At 39.2% G+C, this 18,282-nt stretch overlaps 1 long non-coding RNA gene across 16 annotated transcripts; it reads left to right on the plus strand.

Moving 5' to 3' along the window:
- Positions 1-333: 333 nt before the first annotated feature.
- On the plus strand, positions 334-15,963 carry LOC120094112 (uncharacterized). 16 transcript variants are annotated; one of them, XR_015627153.1, is made up of 9 exons: positions 474-591; positions 4,338-4,387; positions 9,059-9,114; positions 10,393-10,522; positions 10,941-11,024; positions 12,803-13,083; positions 13,850-14,103; positions 14,238-14,518; positions 14,817-15,963. It is a non-coding gene; the product is annotated as an uncharacterized LOC120094112 (long non-coding RNA). The 16 variants fall into 16 exon arrangements; XR_015627158.1 differs by lacking the exons at positions 474-591; positions 4,338-4,387 and having other exon boundaries at positions 7,787-9,114; positions 12,803-12,877; XR_015627152.1 differs by lacking the exons at positions 474-591; positions 4,338-4,387 and having other exon boundaries at positions 8,770-9,114.
- The last annotated feature ends 2,319 nt before the right edge of the window (positions 15,964-18,282 follow it).

An 18,282-nucleotide genomic window follows, 5' to 3' on the forward strand; every position in this document is an offset into this window, starting at 1 on the left:
AAAGTCTGATCATGACACTAAATAAATGTGTCTTCTTTAAAAAAAAAGATAAAGTAGGGGATAAATGTGTAAGCACGTGAATGCATCGGGAGATATAAGGAAGTATTAGGTTTTGTCGGGGACCGGACTTCTGAACTAAACAAAGCTAAATCCCTGCCCTGATCAGATTCTTGAGAAGGGCTTGACCTTTTCAAAGAACTTGTCCCTGGTAGACTGTTGCCTCAGTGTCTATGGAGAATATCTTTCAGTTTAATGATTTACCTTATGTTCTTGGGTACTTCCCAGTATTCCCCCGCCCTAAGCTTCAGTTCTTGCTTCAATTCCTGCTTCAGAGCTTTAAATCTGTACATTCCTCTCAATTAACGAGATGTTGACAACAGAACCTTGCTTGGTCTCCTTCTTTTTTCCCCCTTGACCCTCAGGTAGCACCTCTTTGGGACCCTGAATAAATGGACCTGCTGGACGGGTCTCGTGGCGGCCAAACAGGGACCTGAAGCAGAGCCAACTACCGGACGACAGAGACAAAGGATCCACAGAGGAGAAGTTGAGGACTCTTCAGGCCGCATCGCTCATGCGTCGCTGGAGAGGGAGGTAAAAATGCCAGCCAAATAATTGTCGTCCGATTATCATGGGGAAGCAATTATCTACAGAAGCTTGTTTCATAGAAGAGATCAAGTGCTCACTCAAGGAGAGAGGAATAAGAGTTAAGAAAAAAGGATCTCATTAAATTTTTTTGTCGTTGTGTCAGAAACTTGTCTTTGATTTATTATTGAAGGACCAGAAATTAGCTCCTATAGTTGGGACAAGGTTGGAAAGTGTTGAAATGACTTATTGTAAGAAAAAGGATCCGAAGCCGTTCCGATTCAGGAAATAGCATCTGTGTCTTTCTGTTTTTGTGTTTTTTGCTGGCTAAACTCTGGGTCTGTATTTGCTACTCTGGGTCTGTATTTGCTTGTGAGTTCTGGAGTTCTGGTTTAGCAATTGCTCCCATCTCGGGCTGAGAGGGAGGCTCATGTCTCAGGAGAGATGCAAATGTGAGCGGTAGATGTGCCAGGGGCTCACCGATTGCTGCCCTGGGTGATGTCCCAGGAGGTGAGAAGGGACCCCAGGGATGCCTGGGAGATTCCCATCTTGGTGCCAGTGAGGATTAGATGATTCTCATGGATTGGAGAAAAGGCCCGTCTTTCCCGCTGTCTGTATTTACATAGTGGTCTTTGCCTGCGTGTCTTAGATCTTTGTTTTGTGTTACTTGTGACTTTGACAATGGGAAGATTCTGGTTAGGAAGGAGGAGTGCTGTGGAATCTGCTCCCCTTAATCTCTCCTTGGTGAGCTCATGGAAGCTCCCATCTGAATCAGTTCAGGTTTTGTGGCAATCTTGCAGCAGCCGCTTTGTTTTTGTTTTTATCTGCACTTTTGGTTTTTTTGTTTGTTAATCTTTTGATTGTCTTTCTGGGTGACTGAATGCTTTTGCCCTCTTCAGTGGACCTCTATTTCCTGACCCTCTTCTTGTTTTCTCACCATCCCACTTGAGATTCTTGTTGGTACCTGTTACAGGAAATCTATAATGCTCACTTGAGGAGTGTGCTTTAGAAACAAGAATTTCATGTTTGCTCTGGGTTCCATCAGGATAGGTGTGGGGATAAGCTTGATCTCTATTGCAAATGATGTCACATTGCATATGTTAGTACTCCTTACACTTCTTGGGACTGTGCCTCAGGGATCACAACCTGTATAAGTTTAGAAGTTCTAAAAGGCAGTCATGACCTTTGTGTGTAGTTTCAGATAGTATCCAGATTGGAATCCTGATGCTAAAGATTTACCAAGACACAAAAGAGAGTTGAGAATTACTTAGGGCTATCTTTAGGCTGAATCTAGGTGCTGCGAGGGCAGCTACAAGGACATCTGCTGTTGCCCTGCATCACAAGGCTTATGGAGAATTCAGGACTGCCATTGACTTAGATATAAATAAAAAAGACTTTTTAGCTGACCTCCAAGAATCCCTAAACCCCCTCTCAGAGATAGTCCTTCAGAATAAAAGAAGATTATACCTGATATTCCTTAAAGAAGGAGGTCTGTGTGCTACACTAAAAGAAAAATGTTGCTTCTATGTAGACCATTCAGAACTAATTAAAGACTCCATAAGTAAACCTAAGACAAGGTTAGACAAAAGACAGAGAGACAAAAGTGCATCAGGGATGGTTCAAGAGCTTATTTAGTATATCTCCTTGGATGACTACTCTGACATCTTCCCTTATAGGACCCTTCTTAATTTTGCTTCTGCTTCTTGATATAGGTCCATGTGTGTTAAATAAGCTAGTTACCTTCATTAGAGAAAGAGTAAGTGCTGTTCAGAGTTTGATGTTACGTCAGCAACATCATGCTTTAATTTAGTTCTATGATTAGAACTAGCCACTAGAAGAAGTGGGGGATGAAAGGTAAAAGTTTTAAAGTTGTCCCCCCTAGACACAAAGTTTAGAGCAGAAGAAACAGCTTAGGCCCCAGAATTGTATGTTCCAGGAAGCTTCTTCTAGGATTATAGAATGTGTAATTACATTGGCTGGTTTGACAACTCTCTCCCAGGAACTAGCTGACCATAAATTTAGATTAAAATCTTAGAGAACAATCTTTAGATGCAGGAAGCTTCTCTCAGGAATTAGCAGACCATAAAGTTAAACAATCTTGAGAAACAGGAAGCTCCTCCTTGTGATTTTTCACTGGTATTCTCGACATTTTCCAATGAGGTCCTTCCTACACCCTCTTCTCCAACAGCAGGTTTTTGGCAGCAATATCCTCTTTACTGGATATATTTACCTGCCTCTTCTACTAGGGTCCTTCCCACCTATCCCTTGCTCGTGGCACAAATCATATGTCTTGGAAGAGAACAGTCCCATAAGCTCTTTGGAAGGGACCCCGATGCTTTAATATTACCCTATAGCCCCTCCCAGCTCTCTTGTCTCAGTCAACATGTAGATGAGTGGTCAATTAGCTGCATTGCCTTTCAGGGTAAGATAGATAATCATTACTCCTCAGATAAGTTGATACAGTTTTCCAAAGGTAACATGTGATCACCCTATGTCAGGAGTCCACCTTGTTTTACAGACGGCTCCTCTAATGGACAAGCTGCATTTTCCATTGATGGTCAAATAAAACAGTTCTCTATTCCTTTAGATTCCGCTCAGCTGGTAGAGCTTCAAGCTATCCTCGAAGTATTTCGTGCGCTGCCTGATGCACCCTTTAACCTATATACGGATAGCTGATATCTTGCCTTTTCTATCCCCCAGTTAGAAACAGTGCCCTATATTCGGCCTACCACCAATTCTTACCCCTGTTTTCCAGCTTACAAAAGAATATTCAGAGGCATCCTTGCCCCTTCTTTCTGGGACACATCCGAGCACATACTGGATTGCCAAGCCCCTTGGCTGATGGTAATGATGCCGTTGAACGCCTCACCTGGCTCGTGGCCTTGGCCTTCTCTATGCCCCTTACATTTGCCCAAAAAGCACATAACTTACAGCACCTTAATGCACACACCCTTAGGATTAAATATAAGATCACCCGTGAACAGGCTTGCCAAATAGTCCGTAATTGCAAAGGCTGTGTGACCCTACTGCCTGACCCCCACCTAGGGGTCAACCCCCATGGGCTGGTTCCTGGAGAGTTCTGGCAAATGGTTGTCACCCATCTTCCCTCCTTTGGTAAATTAAAATATATTCATGTCACCATTGATAGCTTTAGTGGCTTTATCTATGCATCCCTGCAGAGAGGGGAGGCCACCAAAGATGTTATAAATCATGTTCTGGCTTGCCTCACAGTTTTACCTCAACCTAAGATTGTTAAAACAGATAATGGACCTGAATATACTAGTTCTAATTTTAAAGACTTTTGTTCCCAACTCGGAATTAAACATGTCACGGGCATTCCTTATAATCCCAGCAACAGGGTATAGTTGAAAGAACTCACCACACCCTTAAAAATATGATCCATAAATTACAGTCAAATGGGGGAATATTATTCCCCCTCCCTGGTAATCACAAAAATTTAATAAATCATGCACTCTTTGTCCTTAACTAACTTGTCATGGAGAAGGATAGAAAAACTGCAGCAGACCGCCTATGGCACCCCCATAATTCTTATGGTTATGCACCAGCCCTATGGAAGGGCCCATTAACATCCCAATGACATGCCCCTGATCTGGTCCTCATTTGGGGACAGGGATCAGCCTGCATTTATGATTCAAAGACTGGGGGCGCCTGTTGGCTAACCAAGTGCCTTGTTAAGGCCTTTAACCCACCCAGGGGACAACCCTGAGGAAAAGTCTAACTGTGCTTAATTACAGATCATGCTGACCATGTTTCCCTTCATCTGGATCCCTGGAAACATCATCAGGTCTGCCCTTGCTACATTGCCTCGTCAGACCTTCAACTATACCTGGGTGATTCTTAATGGCGCCAGAGATGTGGTGTCTGCCAACTCCACCACCGCTGCACAAGTTCCTTGGCCCAATCTTGAGTTCCTGAAGTTCTGGGAAAGAGGCACCTCCACTCGTACAAAGAGAGAACCCATCACTGCTGTGACTCTTGCAGTACTCCTAGGCCTGTCACTTGTGGGGACAGGAACTGGGGTTGCCTCCCTTATCACCTCCCAACAGAGTTATCATCAGCTCAATGCCACCATAGACAGGGATATCAGTGAGCTTCAACAAGGAATAACCTATCTTAAATATTCAGTCGCTTCCTTGGCTGAGGTTGCTCTACAATATAGAAGGGATAGATTAGATCTTCCCTTTCTCCAACAGGGATGGCTCTGTGTGGCCCTCAAGGAGGAGTGTTGCTTTTATGCTGATAAGACAGAATTAGTAGTAAACAGCCTACAAAAAGTAGGAGAAAGTCTACAGAAGAGACAAAAAGAAAGAGAAAAGAGTGAAGCCTGGTATAAAAATTTGGTTTTCTGCCTCTCCCCTGATCACCACTCTTCTACCCAGTATCCTGGGTCCCTTTATAGGACTCCTGCTACTTGTCTCCCTTGGTCCATGGGTGCTTAGAAAGTTAACTGATTTTATCAAGGCCCAGGTGAATTCAGCTACCAAGCAGGTCTCAGTCCATTACCACCACCTCCATTGTGAGGAGGCTGAGACAACCGGGGAGTGTGATACTCCCCTTGGGTCACCTGCAGTTGGCCTCAACTTCTCCACCCTAAATACAGCCTATATCTCAGGCTGGAAAATCAGTGGCTGGTGAAAGCGTCAATGACGGGAACAATTATGGTGCCACATACCAGGCACACACCTCACCTCTGTGAAGAAACCCTATGATGGGATTAGCACGGGTCCATGATCTGGGTCGCCCACTCTTACAAAACACACACGTATAGCCCAGAATGGTGTGTTAAAGCATAAGATCGTTCCTAGCCATTGGGGTGCAGTCCTAACTGCAAAAATGGCTCACCATGGCTGAGCTGGACACTTTGTGAGGCATGTCTGATCTATCTCAGACCACTACTTCCACCCTGGCAGAAATAATGAAACCTAAGTGAGAGTGCCAGACATGGGGAAACCTGTCTAGACTAAGACATCAACCAGTTGATGGTTGTGGATGCACACCATATAGACAGAACTTCCTCCTACTGATAGTTAAGGAAAGGTGGAGATGTCGGAGACCGAATGCCTGAACTAAGCAAAGCTAAAGAGCAGATTTCTGAGAAGGGCTTGACCTTTTCAAAGAACTTATCCCCGGACGACAGTTGCCTCAGTGTCTAAGGAGAATATCCTGCAGTTTAATGATTTACATTATGTCCTTGGGCACTTCTCAGTACTCCCCTGCCCTAAGCTTCAGTTCCTGCTTCAATTCCTGCTTCAGAGCTTTAAATGCTGTACATTCCCCTCAACAAACGAGACATTGAAAACAGAACCTTGCTTGGTCTCCTTTTTTCTCCCCCTCCCCTTGACACTCAAGTATCGCCTCTTCGGGACTCTGAATAAATGGACCTGCTGGACAGGTCAAGGTTTGAATAATATAAACAAAAAGGAAATAAAGATCTAACAATTTTGGATATAACTACTATGCATATTAATTTAAAAGTTTATTAGTGGCTGCTTAGAAGGCTGAGTGGTTAAAGTCATGTAGTACTCTTATAGAGGATGAAAGTTTGTTTTCCAGCACTCCTATGAATGACATAAAGCTGCCTGTATCTCTAGGATCAAGGAATCTGATGGTTCTAGCTTTGGAGTGCACTTGAACCCAAGTGGACATAAGTATATTCACAGACATCGACATTAAATTCAAATCAAATATTTCAAAAGTATAATTTATAAGAAAGAAGACTTTAATGACATGTACCATACATACATAGACCATGTTTCTCCCATAAGACAAGGGTTGTTAACTGAAAATCTCAGTGCCAAATGTGAAATATTTTCCTATGATTCAAGAAGGCCCCAGAGGGTCCTAAAACAGAAAGAACATCTCCACTGCTCTTGGTTTTCTCCCTGAACCAAAGAGTAAGACACTGTATCAGAAGACAAATTTTATTCTGCCTGTAGCATAAGGAGAAATCATGTTGGTAAAGTCCTGGAAAATATCCTTTTTGCTGGGTAATATTCTTTGTCTTAGAACTTGATGCACAGCCTACTGTGGGAAAAAAGTTATCAGTAGTTTCACCCAACAAGGTACTTGAATGCTGTAATGCCTATTTGCCAGACAAGATAAGTATACTGCTGCAACCCTTGCACAAATGGTCTGGGAACAACCAACTTTTTTTTAGTAGCTTTGATGCTTGTACATCAGGAGTGAAAGAATTCATGTCTGGGATTGTAAACTTTTAAGGGTGAGTTTTATTTATTAAAATTTCACGTATGAATACCTAGTTTTTTTTCTGTTACATATGCTTGAGACACCATCCTTAATTTAGAATTATCTTCGTGCCATTAGCATTATTTAGGGACCACAGTCAAGTAAGTCTATTTCAGCGATGTCCCTTTTCTCATTGACTATATAAACTAGTGACTACAGGTATTTAGAAACATTGAAATCAAACAATGTGTGTCACCTAACTTTACACTTTCTTAAAGTTAAGTTTGGATATTTTAGGTAATTTATGTTCTTATATTTTTTTTCAAATCAGCTTATTGATAACTAAGAAAATTGCTGATAACTCATTGATTTTACTAATAGTTATTTCCTATCATGTATACTTTACTGTGTCTTATATGTATTTATATGGAGTTTTTTTAATTCATATTTTTCTAAATTTTTGGTAACATAGTTTGAAAAAGGAAGTTCAAGGGGAGAAAAAGGAGATGTTGGGTATGTTCTGAGGACAGCATACAATGGCAGGGACTGCCAACACTAGGCTGGGATGGAGACATCTCATAAGCCCATGGCAAACTTTAGTAAAAAATGGAGGCATCTAGAACCATGAAAAGCAGGAGACACTCCCTCCAGGGGATATGTCTTTTGAAATAAGAGTCTGCATGCAATAGGTCATGATGGCAACATCTCAGTAGCCCACAGCAGCTCTCTCTAATAAAAGGTTGTTCCCATTTCTCCTAAATTTAGCCCTAGAGAACAGCTGTATAGATTTCATTTGTGAGTGACTGCTTTTCAGTTGGCTTTGGTGTGCATAATTATTCTATTACATTTGACTTTCCCACTTCATTATCCTTCTGCTCTATTGAATACTTTAAAACTAGATGTTCCTTGATGTAATGATTCTTAAACAATTTGAAATTGAGGCATAGGGACACAGAATAGCACAGTCCTAAAGGCCGCAGTGCATTCTGTGTGTTCTCATCTTGGATATAATTTAATAACTGCACAATAGTAGTCCCAGATTAATACTTGACGAGCAAAGAAACTTTAAAGAAATTATTAAAACATGAATTAGAGCCAAAATTGGGATCTCAAGAAAGTAAAATGTTACTGAATTTAGGAAATAAGTTTTACCTAATATTTAGAAGTGGTTTGTGGATAAGGAAGTATAGAATATATAAAATTATATACTAGTAGAACTAAGTAAAAATGGACTCTTACAAGAGTCATTGTGTGCAAGGAACAGAAAGCTAGCAGGACTACTGAGATAAGTGTTAACTTGATACTTTGTGGCCACTGCATGGCAGCTTTGCCCATGTCTTTTATCATTAGAGCTTCACAGGAAATGCAAGTAGCTGATCTCAGAGGTTTGAGCTCTGAAATATAACAAGTCAAAAGTTAATGTTTAAATAATAATAACTTTACAATTATTATTATTATTATGAACATAGGCCTGGGAATATGGGAAGTTTGAAACTTTGGGGAACAATTGTAATACATAATTCGTTGTGGGATGTGGTTATTCTTTTGAATTTGATTTGGAAATGATTACACGATGGCTTTTCTCTTCCTGCTTTTGGATTATCAATGAAAGCCTGTGTTAAGAGAAAGGCCAGAGAATAAACGAGCAAGCACAGAATGGAGCAAATGTGAGAGCAATTCTGAGAGTGAATGTGAGAGGGGAATGTGAGAGTGAATAAGAGAGCACGAGGAGAGCATGTGAAGAGTGAGGGAAGAAAGAATGTGAGGTGTGTATGAAGTTTATGTGTGTGAGTAAAATGAGAGCGCATGTGGTGTGTCTGTGATATATATGTGAGGTGTGTATGAAGAGTGTGTGTGAGAATGAAATGGTAATTTAAAGAGGTTTGCATGAGTGTGGGCGTTCCAGAAAAGAAAAGCACAATTAAAAGAGCAGAATGTGCAAGAGAATGCAGAGTGTATTTATCCTCAAGATGCAAGCAAGCAATCAACAGAGAAAGAGAAAAGAAGAGAAAAGAAGAAGAAGAAGAAGAAGAAGAAGAAGAAGAAGAAGAAGAAGAAGAAGAAGAAGAAGAAAAAGGAGAAGAAAAAGGAGAAGAAAAAGGAGAAGAGAGAGAGAAGAGAGAGAGCAAGAGAGAGGAGAAAGAGACAGAGACAGAGAGACAGAGAGAGAGACAGAGATATACAGAGAGGGAGAGACTTTAAGTCTTGAAATTGCCTGTCAGTTTTTATCCTAATTGTTTTCTGTGTATATTTATTATGTGCTGTGTAGATATCATTGCTTCCAGTTGAGAACTCTGATCCTGTGTTGACTCTGGAACCCAGCAGGTATGGGTTAGATCAAGATATGTTGTTTATATTTATAAAATTATCAAAGAATGAATAAAAGAGGTTTAAAAATAAAATAAAATACTTTGTTTCTCTTCTTTAGACATTTCCCTAGTCAAATAACATACTAAGGTTTAGTGCCTCATCTTTCATCATCTATAAACCTTTTATAATTTTGTTTTTTTCTTTATGTGTCAGTTGATTATGACTGTTCTTTAAGCTGGTTTTAGTTGTATTGAATGCTCAGAATACAGAGCTTTAATTATCAGTTTTCTTGAGAGGACTACAATGTCACTTACTGCACATAGAGTTATGAACTCCAATTTGAAAGTTGATAAAAATGCATAAAGTCATTGCAAGTACCTGTCTAACAAGGGATAGAAGGAGAGATGAGCACGGTTCATGAACAGAATGAGCTCTCTCCAGATATATACTAGGTCCATGGAGAAGAATGCCACTGGTCACCCTTCCAACTCAGATTTACATACAAATGGGTCTTGTTGATGGGGGAACCTGTGTGCTCTGTCTTGTTCTCTGATTCTAGATCTCACAGCACTGAGAAGCATTACCTCTAACCCCAACTGGACCTCTCTTTGTGGGTGGGTTTCCAAAAAAGTAAGATCCTTACATGTGGTAGGGTCTGGTACCTATGTCAGGCACTCTGGTCAGCACAGATGTGTGGACATTGTGGAGATTAGGTTTGGTGGAAGGATCAAATTCTTTTAAAGATGCACTTTAAATCACTAATCCCCATGATCTCATAACCATTCTGGACTACATTTACCCTATAGCTTTCTTCTTCCATCTTTCTTTTTCTAATATTTCTAATCTCATCAGTGCTTAGTAAAAAAAACATAGGGGGACTTGTCAGAGATTTCTGTGTCCACTGCAGTGTTTCACCCCTCTTCAGACCCTTTTGGTTGCCCTGCAGTCTTTTACCCCTGCTGATGCACGTGGAAGCCTTTTGTTCTTAACAAAGAAATGCCTGGTATTAACACACCTGGTAATATACCTGGGCGTTGGTCAATTTGTTCCTGTCTTTTGTTCTCAGTCTTTGTCCCTAGGATTTAGTCTGGTCTTCCTGGATTTCTCCCTAGTAAATTTGGGGCACATATTCAGTCTTTCATTACTGAAGTCTTAAGTCAGGGTTTCCCACTGTGCTTCGTAGATTTTTCTACTTGGTCAACTTGTGGTATATATTCGGTGTATAAAGCTCCAGAATTGACATTGCTTCTTAACACAAATAACCCACAAATGTGTGTTTTTTAATCCCACAAGCTTATGCTTGGTTCTCAGTGCAGTATTGGTGTGGGGATCGACAAATGGAGGTCTCACCGAGATTGAGAAAGAGGTTTTCTGACGGGGCATCCTGGGAAGCTGGCTGGCAAAGAAGGAGGGATGTATTGGGGTAAGATGTGCGAGAAAAGGCCTCAGTGATTTGGACTAGCATGAGTAAAACTTGTATAAAAAAAGGGGGGGGGGGGGTTCAAGGTACAGGTAAAGCATTTTTGCCTATATGTTCTTTTTTACTTATGTTTTAGTCTTTGGACCCTGACTAGAGATAGTTTATGCCCTATATATGAGAGAGAATAGGTTTGGAGAAAACAGACCGCCCAGACTCCCTGCAGAAGCTTTGAAGAAAGAGAAGGAAAATGAGCTTAAGCTTCTTCAGAACTCTCCTAGGGACAGAAGGAAGGCAGCAGACAACCTGCCTCTTTGCTGGCTCCTATTGGAGAAATGCTTATTTCTGGTTCTGGGTTCCATAGGTAGGATAAATGGGTCCCTTTGGTGGGACACCATCTAGTTATGTCTATTATCTCTCCTAGGTGCGCCAAGCTGTCCAGGTCTGTCAGTTTATGTCTGTGGTTTCTTGCTGCTTAAATGTTTAATGTTTCATGTTCAAAGAAAAGGTAAAATGATAAAAATGGTTAAAAAACTTTATCTGCTGGTTGTTCATGCCTTGATTTGGATTTAACTTGTTTCAAAAAAGGAACAAATAAATAAAAAGCAGTTTCCATTGTGCTTTGGAGTCCTGCACCTATAGCTAGGAGCCTAAGTCAGCTGGAGAAGCTCCCCAGGGGCTGAGAGTCTGTAGCAACTGATCTTAAAGGCATCAGAGCTTCTCAGCTTCTCAGCTGATAATTGTTTCACAGTGGAAAATCCCTGACTGTGATTATTGGACTTAGCACGTAAAAAGTTCCTTCTCTTAAAATTACAGCTAGAAAAAATAAAAATGATCTTTACTCTAAATATTAAAGCTATGTGTAGACACTTACTTTTTGTTTCTGATTGGTTTTAGAGGTATAAATATGCTCTACATGACTTGGTTATAGACTATTGGCTTTTAGTTAGTGGATATGGTTAAAAAACTGTAGCATTGGTAACAGAAAATTGGCTTAAAATTGGTAATTTTGATGGAGTCATTCTAGACAATATGTGTCATAAGACAACCCAGGGAAATAGGTCTAAATTGAGATAATATTTTCATGGAATTCTTATCCTCAAAACAAGGCTTATAAAAGAATTTAGGACTCTTTGTTAAGGTATTGAAGGCTGCACCATCATGCATTCACATACAGGAATTGGTAATCAATCTTTATAGCATGAGGGATAGACTGTGTGTTTTGGAGATACTGGATTTTGGAGACCAATTTATTCATTGGAGGTTGAGCTTTGCTTTAAGAAGTTGTGGTTGTGCTCTGGTGTGGCAAGGGGAACTTAACATTTGTGGTTAAGGATTGCCAGTGTTACATTGGCTAACTCACACTTCTTTTTAATTAAGAAAAAATCAAACAGGTAGGGATTGTTATGGAACTTGCGAGAGCATTATAGCCTGTTTGTTTACTCCAACTGCCATTTCAAGATAGATATAGAGGATTATTTTGATGCCATTTCTTTACATTCTGGTGATTGTGAAAGGGTTTCATTTCATGAACTCGCCTATAATTTTGGAGAGCCCATGAAGTAATATCATTGAAGAGTTTTATAAAATAAGGGCTAACAGCCCCATATATTAGTAATTTTGTCACTGCTTCAATATAAGAAGTTAGGATTTTGAATCTTTCAGTGTAGTGGAAATTTTTACTACAAACCTTTACTCTCACAGTGAGCTTTATATTTTGGGGAGTAGTTGTTCCAGAAAAGATTCGATATTACTATTCAATATTTGAAATTAATCTTAAGCTTCTAAGTTCCTCACCTTACCAGAGGACTTAAGCTTTTGTTTGATATCCTCAGGGGAGATAAAGCTGTTGTATTAATAGAGAATTGTAGGATAGAGTCATGGAAGTATTTTAAAAAGAAGCCTTGTGAAACATGCCTTATTTCAAACAGCAACTAAATTGGTTATTACAAAATACTGATATTTGGCCTATTATATATACAAATTTTTCAGACAAAATTGATAATTTTACTCTATGCATGCTTTTGTATTTCCTGTTAATTTGTGCATACAGCCCATAGAAAATGAGCTTACCTTATTTATAGATGGTTCATCTAATGAAAAGGCAACATGTATAATTGGATCACAAGTTTATTCTCCTGAGTTTCCCTTTGGTTCAGCACAGATTATTGAATTACATGCTGTAGCCACTGTTTTTTCATGTTGAAAAATCAAGCTTTCAATTTATATACTGATAGTCAATGTGTGGCTTATGGTTTACAATTAATTTTTTTTTTCCTTTTTCAGATATTGTGAACCCTCAAACTTTACAATTATTTATGCTATACAACTGATTGGAGGCAAGTTTTCTACACGAAATCAGTGAGTGATAATTTCAGCAAGAATGTCTGACAACTCGCTGTCCTTTCAGAGCTCTGGCTCAGGCAACTGACTGACAAAGCCATAGACTTACACCCGTATCTTTGGAAATGGTAATGGAGTTGATAGTACACCCTCACAAAATGAGGAAGACTCCATTTGCTTACTCTCAACTCCCGGTCTCAAGCTGCCAGCTCGGATATTTCTATGTAAGGCTGAATCTGGACAATATTTACAGAAATAGGCATCTCTAATGTTTAATGTTTATGTTAATAAAGCTTGTGTAGGAGCACTTACCACTCTTTCAGAGAATGTGCTGTATGTTTATAGGCCATTTAAGAACTCAAACTGCATTGCCTGGACCCCTCAGTGAGGGCAATGCCACAATAAATTTATTGCCAGGCAGATTATAGGCCTTCCATAGGAGCAATTAGCCAAGGAAGTGCATCTCTTTGGAACCAATCCTCACCTAAGACAGGAAACTCTGAAACTGGCAGAGTTTTTCCAGAGATAAGAAAGCGGTTGCCACCCCAAAATGACCTAAGACAAGCACTGCTTAATAAAAAATAAAATAGGGATGACTTCTAAATAAAAAATAAAATAGGGGGACTTGTCAGAGACTCGTGGATCCCCTTCAGGGTTTTACCTCTTCAGAGCCCTGCTGATGCTTGTGGAAGCCTTTTGTTCCTAACAAAGGAATGCACTGGCCTGGTTGCAACCACCTTGGAGATGGTCAGTTCATTCATGTCTTTTTTTCTCAGTCTTTATCCTGGGGTTTAGGCTTGTCTTCCTGGATTTCTCCCCAGTAAATTTGGAGCATGTATTCAGTCTTTTGTTACTGGTCTAGAGCTGGGTTTTCCCACTGTGCTTCCTAGGTTTAGGTCAATTTGGGGTATGTATTCAGTGAACAAAGCTACAGAATTCACATCCTTCATAACACAAATAACCTGCATATGTGTCTTTTATATCCCGCAGGCTTACTCCCAGTTCTCAGTGCCGTGCAGGTGTGGGCATTGACACATCAGTGTATCATGATGATGGGTTGATGGTATGAAGACACTGAAATTTTGGGGACAGATGTACAGACATGGAGGGCCCAATCCTCTGCATGAGAACTTTGTGGTTCCTCCCACTACCTACTCTATATGTAGGATTTGGGTTTGGGAATCATTTAAGCTCTCCTCAATTCTTGATTTTATGATTCCAATGTCTTGGCGCACCTCAGAAGGGTAAGACCTTCAGCAACATTCTTTTTTATTTATTTATCAGAGCCACTGTCCCAGTTCTTGTCTGATGCTTGAGCCTGCCCTCAAAGGAACCTCTTAAATTTGATTTTCCTTTTTTATCTCTGATATGCTTCCAGTCCACTACATTCAGCTCCAACTGGATAGTTTCTGTGATACTAAAAATGAAGAAATGTGTTCCTTGAACCTTGAGGGAAGCTTCTTATGGAATGTGAGACAGGAAGTCTCAAGATGATGGATTATACTTTCCCTCAAGTGCTGTGCACTTCTCTATCCCTGGGGAATAGGAGTGGAAACTTGGGGAATGAGCTTTCCTGTTAAAGGAGGAAATATCTCTCTGTGTTCTACGGCAATCACTGGTTCTTAGAGGAGCAAACCTCAAGGAGAAATTTCACATTTGGTAAGTCCCTGAAGGGTTTGCAGAGGATTGCTAGGAAGACATAATCAGGTAGACGAAATTTGTTCCCTAAAACTCTACTTAGGAAATTTGGGATTGGTGTCCTGGCTGTAAGAAGATTATGGTATGAGGGATGATGTCTACAGATGTGATCTTAGTATTCTTTCTGACTATGACCAATCTCACTGGAGACTGACTCCTCATTTTCTGAGTCACTGAATTCACACACACACACACACACACACACACACACACACACACACACACACACATTTTGACCCTTGTCTTACTTCTTCACCAGGTGGCTGTATCCAGTATGTGTTCCAAGAATGTTCTCACATGTGCCTTAATGAAACATTGATCTTGGGAAATAAGACAAATTAAAGGAAAATTTGAAAGGACAAATTGTTGTGAAACAACTTTTACTAGCCTAGCTTATCTTTACCTGTTCCAAGGACAGTCCTTAGCACTTCATCTTCCTCCTGGACCCTTACAACAATTCAGTCTCTATTCCAGCACTGCCCAAGTTTTAACAACACCTTGTACTCTGCATCTGGTGTGGGTAGTTGGAGAGCTCAGCTGGGAATAGAGAAAAACTTTGTGTTCTACACCAACCTCTGTGCTCCTACCCTTTTGTAGATACTGATTTCCTTCCTTCCTTCTATGCCCCCATGATTGACAGATTACATACACTTTTTACTCTGGGATTCATATTGACCTTTTTTTTCACAAATGCAAGAAGACTTAAATTGATACTGTAGTCAGATGATGGTTCTCCAACATTGACTATGGAAGAGCTGACACCTGTACTTGATGACTACTTCTATGGTGCATTTTCCAATGGTATTTCCATCAAATTACACCTCTAGCATATTCTTTCAGTCTTATTCCATGCATTTCACGTGATGTTGGTACTATTGTGGTGTGACATGAACAACATAATTGATAACAAGGCATGGTGATTCACAGCTTAAATCCCAGCTCATGAGAAGAAGAAGCTGATGGATTTCTGTGATTTTGAAAATAGATTGTTCTACTTAGTGGGATTACCTCCCAAAACAGTGGAAGAGATTTATTTTATACATTCTTTTTTTTTCCAGAGCTGAGGACCGAACCCAGAGCCTTGAGCTTCCTAGGCAAGTGCTCTACCACTGAGCTAAATCCTCAACACTATTTTATACTTTCTTACATCTCCCTTAGCAGTACATTGACTTTACCATTTCCAAAAAACAACCTCTCCAATTTTTCCAGATTTATTCTTTGTATAACCTGGGTCCTACTATTCCCAATCTCTATCTCATTTAAGTTCATTGTTTATGTTGTTAATATTTTCCTTTAGTCATTAATCTTTTAGGTGTTCAATAATTTCTTCCCAAAACAACAGATACTAATTGTAATATCTTTCCTTGTTTCATTTTGTTGGTTGAATAAAACATTGTGATGGAAAATGACTTAGTGTTGAGACTGTTTATGTGACTTATGGACTACTGTTCACTTTCAGCTTCACTTATGAGTCTTATGAACCAGATGTGTGAATCACTGGTGTTGGATTGGAGGTAATAAAACTTGGATGTGAGGTTTTTGGGAGATCATTAGGTCATGAGAATAGAACTATTACAGATACGACTCATGTTTCTATTAAGGAAAAATACAAAGGGACTCCTGGTTTCTTCTCCTCTGTGTGAATACACAGAAGAGGGTCAATTAGGAATCAGAAAATGGCCTACCAGGCCATTGAATCTTCACCAACTTTATGCAATACTTCCTAAACTTCGGGTACATGAGAAAATTTTCTTTTGTTCAAGTCAGAGGCAATTTCATAAAACAACAACAGACCAAAAGGGGTTATAGAGTCAAGTCACAACAGATATACCTACAAAAGAACCACTGGGCATAAGGATTTGGCATCTTGTAGGTGTAATTGAAAGAGGATAAGAGCCAGAGGATCCTGGAGTTTGCTATGAAATTGTGTGAGCTGTCAATGTCAGAACCTACACCCATGATGTCTTATCAACTTGACTGTTTAAACATGTACTGAACAAGGACAACAGTAGCTATCGAATATGGATATGAGGAATGTGTCTTCTAATTTTGTCCATTTTAAAATGATTTTGAAGGATTTAAGTCTTTTGTTTTGCCATGGGAAATGGCAAATCATTTTATTAATTTCTACTAAAGATTATTGAGAAAATTGTTTTTCAGTTTAAAGAAGGTAAGTAGATTAATGAGCACACATTTGTAAAGGCCTTCCTCAGGAATTCTTAGAAGTCGCTGGAAACTTTAATATATTATGAGGTAGAAATTTGCTTAGTTGTTAAGGTCATGTAACATTCTCTTAAAGGACATAATTTAGTTCACAACATCCACTTCAGAGAAATCACAACCACTGATAACTACATATCGAGTGTATTTATAGTTAAGTACCTCTTTTCGGTTCAGAAGGCATCTAAATTTGCCTATTAAAAAGAGTAACAAGAGGATATGCATATATGTAAATATATAAATTAATAAATAAGTAAATGTAAAGAAAATATTACTAGATGAATTGGAAATTAAATTCATATATAAACACATATATGAATATTATATATATATGAATATATACATGTATATATACATATGACAACTTACTAAGATAAAGGTAAATAAATCTTAAATAAGATGTACAACCCACTGAGGGTTTTGGTGTTTGTATATATAGGATTTGAGAGATGACCACTCTGCATTGTACAACTGTATGTGAATTCATCTCTGGAAGATGCTAATTCTCCTCCTCCGAGTAGTTATTACATATTTACAATTCCTTTTCTAGGGATGGGACTCCATGAATTCACTTTCCGAGACAGTTTTAATGTCCTTAAGCTAATGTAGAACTCTGCATTTTAAATGTCAATGTCATGGTAAGCCTATTCTCCTCTTTTATTCATGTACATAATTAATTTTAACCTATATACACATATTAGTTTTAACACGATTTGTTAGTTTCTGCTTTTAAATTGAATATGCTACATTTCGATTTATATATCAATATTATTTGATTACAAGTTACCACTTTTCATCTTTTTCTAACATTTAGACTCAACAGTTTAATTTTGAGCATCTGTCAATTTTTGAAAGCTAGAAACAGTCTATCAGAATGGGAAGGTCAGAGGCCTTATTGAGTGAGAATATGAATAGAATACATGTGCTATGAAAGTAGGGGATAGAAGTGTAAGCACAGTAAGGAATGGTGATATATAAGGAATTGTAGGGTTTGGATAACGAAAACAAAAAGATAAATAAATATCTATTTTGATCTAACTACTTTGCATACTGATTTAAGAATGTAGTAGTGGCTATTTAGAAGGTGGAGTGATTAAAGTAATGCAGTGCTCTTGTAGCATATGAAAGTTTTGTTTCCAGTACCCATGTGTGTGACCCAAAATTGTCTGTAACTCCAGCATCAAGGAATCTGATGCCTCTATACTCAGAGGGCACTTGAATCCTCATGCACTACATACATGGACATGGACATTAAAATCAAATCAAATATTTTAAAAGTATAATTTATAAGAAAGAATACTTTAATGTCATGTACCATACATACATAAACAATGTTTCTTCTATAAGACAAGGGTTGTTAACTGAAAATCTCAGTGCCAAATGTGAGATATTTCCCTATGACTAAAGGAGGCTCCAGAGGGTCCTAACACAAAAAGAACATCTCCACTGCTCTTAGTTGTCTCCCTGAACCAAAGAGTATGACACTGTATCTGAAGACAAATTTG

The sequence above is a fragment of the Rattus norvegicus genome, chromosome 8, assembly GCF_021556685.1.
Source record: "Rattus norvegicus strain SHRSP/BbbUtx chromosome 8, alternate assembly SHRSP_T2T, whole genome shotgun sequence".
Classification (NCBI taxonomy): Eukaryota; Metazoa; Chordata; class Mammalia; order Rodentia; family Muridae; genus Rattus; species Rattus norvegicus.